Source organism: Staurois parvus, unplaced genomic scaffold (assembly GCF_062004578.1).
Source record: "Staurois parvus isolate SC_StPar_1 unplaced genomic scaffold, SC_StPar_1.0 ptg000441l, whole genome shotgun sequence".
Taxonomy (NCBI): Eukaryota; Metazoa; Chordata; class Amphibia; order Anura; family Ranidae; genus Staurois; species Staurois parvus.
In genome coordinates, this window is record NW_028318237.1 from 1,557,183 (window position 1) to 1,563,763 (window position 6,581).

The window sequence follows — 6,581 nt, forward strand, 5'->3', positions numbered from 1 at the left end:
GGGTTAACGTGGAGGTTTCATTTGCTTTGTTGCAGAGGATGCCTTCAATCTGACTTGTACCTTAGGCTGGGTTCACACCTATGCAGTTTGTGTTTGATCCGTTTCTGCAGTGAGTTTTGCGTTGCATTTTTGCACATGCGTTTTTGAAACGTTTTGCTTTTTTTTTCTTGTTGCTAGGCAGATTTAAAATGCAACACACAGCAAAAATGCACTACATGCTTTTCTGCTGCGTTTACAAATAATTCTATAGAACCGAAAATGCTACTTTTTGCGTTCAAAAAAGTCCCTGACCCTTTCCAAGAAACACACCTGGTGAAAACGTGCAGATGTGACCTGTCCCATAGGAAATCATGTTAAATGGACTGCTGTGCGTTTTAGGAAAATTCTTAGGTGTGAACCTGGGGTTAATGCAGATTCTGGGAAAATCAGTGAGCCAATCGCACCAGCAGGAAATGACATTTCTGGGGGGCGTTCTGTACACCATCTTTGTACAGAACGCCTCCAGGCAGCCATATTGATATTGACAGAAAATTAAAGTGGCTGCAGATTGAAAATGAAGGGTCATTTTTAATAACACTCAGCCTTGGTTCACACTGATGCGGTGCGTAATTCTCAGCGTTTTCTGTGCGAATTCCGCACCGCATCAGAATCACACCCTGTTCATGCGAACCGCTGCGGGTGTGTATGTTAAGGTAACAACACCCCCGAAATCGGTCCACAAAACGCGGTGCGACGTGCAGAAACGGATCGCATAGGTGTGAATACCCATGTGATCAGATTCTAGTGCGGACCAAAAAAAGGGTCCTGCGCATTTTTGGTGCAGGTGCGGTGCGACTAGAGTCATACAAAATGTACGGCTCCGATCGCACCGCACACAAATCGCATGTGATTTGCACAGGAATGTGATGCGATTCCTGTGCGAATCACATGCGATATACCGCACCGCATATATGTGAACCTGGGCTCAATTACAATATGACTTGGGTCACAATTGTATATATATATATATTTTTTTTTTTTTCTTATTTGCTATTTTTTTCCCCATGAAAGTGGAGTTACCCTTTAAGTATATACTGTAGTTCATTTTTGCTCCTTATAACTAATTATTGCTTTTTCTAAGTCACAGCCACATCAGAAATTTTTTTTAAAAAAAGCTCCCATCATGCAGTGGGTGCATCCCTGCACTGATCCTGCTCTCAGTATGATACAATGTAGAGGTACTTCAAAGCTGGTCATACACTAGTAGATATTTGAACGCAAGGGCGGACTGACCATTTGGGAACTCGGGCACTGCCCGAGGGCCCGGGGTCAGTAGGAGGCCCCATGAGATGCCCTTGGTACCTTTCATAGGCTTTTTAGGGTGTGGTTTGAGTGTGGGTGAGGACACAGGGGCCCTATGATCCCCTATTGCCCGGGGGCCCCATGAGTTGTCAGTCCACCCGTTTGAATGAACGCTTGTAAGAATATTCCCTACAAACCTATGTACAAACATTTGATGATTAATGTTGTTCTTAAAGCGGAGCTCCACCCAAAAGGGAAAGTTCCACTTTAAGCCTTTGTCCCCCACTCCCCATTAAGGATTGGGACCTTTGGGAAGCGGGTACCCGAATTTGACAGGTACCCGCTCCCATTTCGATTGCCTAAGGCGATCAGAAGCGGAAGTTGTCCTCCCCACCTCCCTCCCCGTAGTCTTCTGGGACACGTGACAGGTCCCAGAAGACTACAGGGCCATTCACAAGGTGCAGCAATTCTCGCGCATGCGCAGTGGGCACCCGGCTGTGAAGCCACAAGCTGTCACAGCCGGGTGCCCACACTGAAGATGCCGGCACCAGGGAGAGAAGACGGCCGGTGAAACCAGCCGTGGCGAGGACACCGCTGGACCGAGGGACAGGTAAGTGTCTGTATTTTAAAAGTCAGCAGCTACAGTTTTTGTAGCTGCTGACTTTTATTTTTTTTATTTTTTTTTTAGGTGGAACTCTGCTTTATGTACTTCAACATTTTGTTTACTTTTCACAAAACCTTTGTTGTGGGAACACGTCAGATGCTTGCAGCAGCAAATGTATAAAAAAAAATTTTTCAATATTTTTTTAGTTGCCATTTAGTATTGGTTGTGGTTTCTAAAAATCATTTTTGTTGAGCGCAGGATTATTTGGGAGTATTCGTTTTGTTTGCTTTTCACTTTCAGTTTAGGAATAAATGGACATTCTCAAACAAAACCCACGTTTGCTCTTTGTTCATTCGAGAAAAAAATTTCATCGTGCCCCTACGGAATTTCCTCGTCTCTGTGTTCATGAAGGAATGTCGAAGTGACCACACGAATGATTAGAAAATTGAACAAACTTTCTTAAATCAAACAATTTCAAACTCCAATATTGTACAGCCAGTTTTAGACCACATAGGTGTATACAGTGAAGTGTAGAGATCCCCAAATGTCCCAGAAACACTGTAATGCTGCGATCTACGACTTTATTACATGGTATAAAACTATAAATTATCCATCAGACATTTTAATATATTATATTCTATATTTACAAAAATTTTGTTCTAAAAGTCACTTAAGATATTTTTACCAAAATATTGTTTGTAAAAAACAAGTGCAAAAAAAAAAAATGTATATATATATAAAATATCTACAGTGCATTCATAAAGTATTCAGACCCCCTTCACTTTTTTCAATGCTGTTATGTTGCAGCCTGATAGTACAGTTATTTAATTTCATTTTTTTCTCATTAATCTACACCAGGGGTCTCCAAACATTCTAAATAAAGGGCCAGTTTACTGTCCTGCAGACTTTAGGGGGGCGAACTATGGCCAGTGAGAATAGACAATGCCCCATCTTTGGTGTCAGAGGGAAGGATAGTGCCCCATTTTTGGTGTCAGTGGGAAGAATTGCAACCCATTGTTTGCACCAGTGGAAGGAACAGTGCCCCGTCGTTGGTGTTTTTGAGTGGAATTGTGCCCCATACTTGGTGTCATTGAGAAGAATTGTGCCCCATACTTGGTGTCATTGAGAAGAATTGTGCCCCATACTTGGTGTCATTGAGAGGAATTGCGCCCCATACTTGGTGTCATTGAGAGGAATTGCGCCCCATACTTGGTGTCATTGAGAGGAATTGCGCCCCATACTTGGTGTCATTGAGAGGAATTGCGCCCCGTACTTGGTGTCATTGAGAATTGTGCCCTATACATGGTGTCATTGAGAGGAATTGTGCCCCATCGATATCATTGGAAGGAATTGTGCCCCATACTTGGTGTCATTGAGAAGAATTGTGCCCCATACTTAGTGTCATTGAGAGGAATTGTGCCCCATACGTGGTGTCATTGAGAGGAATTGCGCCCCATATTTGGTGTCATTGAGAAGAATTGCGCCCCATACTTGGTGTCATTGAGAAGAATTGCGCCCCATACTTGGTGTCATTGAGAGGAATTGCGCCCCATACTTGGTGTCATTGAGAGGAATTGCGCCCCATACTTGGTGCCATTGAGAGGAATTGCGCCCCATACTTGGTGTCATTGAGAGGAATTGCGCCCCATACTTGGTGTCATTGAGAGGAATTGCGCCCCATACTTGGTGTCATTGAGAGGAATTGCGCCCCATACTTGGTGTCATTGAGAGGAATTGCACCCCATGCCTGGTGTCATTGAGACGAATTGCGCCCCATGCCTGGTGTCATTGAGACGAATTGCGCCCCATACTTGGTGTCATTGAGAACTGTGCCCCATACTTGGTGTCATTGAGAGGAATTGTGCCTCATCGATATCATTGGAAGGAATTGCAATACACACCAAACTAAGCATGTGCAGAGTGACTCCACACGATATATGTCTTATCAGGAGGTAAGAGGGGGGCACTGGAAGAAGGGGAGGATCAGAGAAGACAGGATCAAACTGCATTTTTACACAATGCAGAGGATTAACCCTTTCGGTTCCACAGTGAGTATAACAAGCATGCTTTCCTGCATATACAGACTGATTGTAGTGTTGTGGGTTTAGTAACACTTTTAGTACATAAGATATCTCAGTTTTGTTTTTGTTTTTGTTTTTGTTTTTGTTTTTGTTTTTTTATAAATTCACAGGCATTTCTGCATTTCGGTTTTCACTTTGTCATTATGGGGTACTGAGTGTAGATTAATGAGAAAAACAAATTATTGAAACAACTGTAATATCAGGCTTCAACATAACAACACTGAAAAAATGAAGGGGGTCTGAATACTTTATGAATGCACTGTAGAGACATATTTTTGTTTTCCCTTTTTAAAAAAAAAAAATATAAAAAAATATGTTGTATAGAAAAACTGAACAAGCAAGAATATGAACAAGCAGGTCAGGAAAGTCATTCTCAAGTCAGAACCCCTAATCTGCATACATGTTCTTGTTCAGAGACTCAAAGTACTGAAGCCCTTGGATAAGCATGACAGCCAGGCAACACGCATTTCCAGAAGTAAGGTTAGCATTGATAGCCTTCTCTCTGTACAAGTTTTCCTTTGAAGTAATAAAAGTTCTCTTCTCTGACTGATCTCAGTTTTTGGTTTGTTTCCAAGACTGTTATAAAATACCACCCCTGATTTTTTTTTTAATAAGGTCCTACATAGAGCAAAGAAAACATGCAAAGCACAGCAGCCTTTAAAGCTGAACTCCAGGCAAACCGATAAATTCACAGATTATATAGAGAATATGGGGGTTACAACTATCAAAGGATTTGTATTTCAGTCCATCCAGTCCTGAGACAAACACAGCTCTGCCTCACAGTAGAGCCCTGTCCGACAGGGCAGGAGACCTCATTTTTTTTTTGCTATAACTCACATATATGAAGTAGCAGGGTGGGAGGAAACATTGTAGAAGCGCTGCACTCCTGACAGCCCAATCTCAAAAGATAATGGAGAACGGCCTCAGCCTCGACTCCTCCCAAGCCATTCCTACTGACGCGTTTCACCCCGCGACGCGTTTCACCCCGCAGCAACGCGTTTCACCCCACATCTTAGTCATAGAGGTGGGCCCACCCACTTTTGGATGAGATTCCAGCACCCATACCAGTAGGGACCTTGGTGCCAAAAAGCTGCACTCCAAACATTTCCATATGGGTAGCAGGGTGGGTGGGCATAAATGTCCAGATGCCACAGATATGCACCCATGGGGGTCCAAGGTTGTGTGCTGCCAGCAAACTAACCGAGCTGTCACTGAAATTTTTGGATCAAGAGCCAATGAGATCATGTGACTGCTTTTTCCCATATGGAAGAAAAATATATTTGAAATATATTTAAAAAATATTCTTCCAAAACATGTTGGCATATATTTGAAATGCTACAATTTTGGCCATATTCAGTACATCTATATCTATCTATATATATCTATACATATACACACACACTCACACACATATATATACATATACATACACTGCATGTTGAAATGCGTTTTTTATATCTTAATAAAAAGATTAAAACATTCTTATTAAAAATATAAAAAATATCTTTTTTTAAAATACATTCGTCAGATTTTTTAACATATAAAAAATTGTTTACTGGGGAATGTTTATTTTATTATGCGCAATATGGAAGAAAAATATATTTGAAATATATTTTTAAAATATTCTTCCCAAATATATTGCCATATATTTGAAATGCTACAATTTTGGCCGTATTCAATATATTTCATATATTGAAGAATATATTTAAAAATATATATATTTTTAAAAATATATTTTTTTAAATATATTCTTCAGATTATTTTTAACATATAACATATATGTTTACATAGATCTGTAAATGCATTCCAAAAATGTAGATTTGTATTGTTAAAGACATACAGTATATCTGAAATGTATTTTAAAAAATATTTTTATTATTTAATAAAAACGCATTTCAACATGCAGTGTGTGTATGTATGTATATATATATATATATATATATATGTATATATATTGAATACGGCCAATATTGTAGCATTTCAAATATATGTCAATATATTTGGGAAGAATATTTTTAAAATATATTTTTCTTCCATGTGGGTATAGCCAACCATGCACTGGGGACACCACCTTTGCCGCCCAGTATTAAGACCTCAGGAGGCAGCGGGGAAGGGGTTAAGCAACATTTACAGGTCCCTCCCCTAGCCTGTGATTGGTCAGTGAAAGATGAAGCATTAGACTGATGAGCTCATCTCTGTCTCTCCGCTCTCTCCTTCTATCAGTGTGCACCATGATAGCACATGAGCACTGTAGCACAGACTGGCTTCTGGTGCTGCTTTTCCCTCTTCCACTCTGAGCTCGGCTGTACTGGGACTACAAGAGGCTGATACCTTTGTGATAATCTGTGCCTTTCGTATCGACCTGGAGTTCAAGTTTAACCAATCAAGAGTTTTCTGGATCAGATTAGTGAATGATGCATTTTGATTGGTGGCTGTGGGTTACTGGACTCAAAACACTGGCTTTTGTCCTAAGCCAGCCAGTGCCAGTGGATCACATATATCGTTATAGATGGTTTGTATAGATTTGCAATCATATGTGATCGAACATATACACACACATGACTATCATGCCTGTATATGTGTCGCATGAGCTTATGGTCCTTTGCATTCACATG

General features: G+C 40.6%; 1 long non-coding RNA gene across 1 annotated transcript; it reads right to left on the reverse strand.

The window, feature by feature from the left end:
- Positions 1 to 2,217: 2,217 nt before the first annotated feature.
- On the reverse strand, positions 2,218 to 5,432 carry LOC149454002 (uncharacterized). The gene is made up of 2 exons (XR_016314403.1): positions 3,697 to 5,432; positions 2,218 to 3,664 (listed from the first exon to the last, which is right to left on the reverse strand). It is a non-coding gene; the product is annotated as an uncharacterized LOC149454002 (long non-coding RNA).
- Positions 5,433 to 6,581: the final 1,149 nt, after the last annotated feature.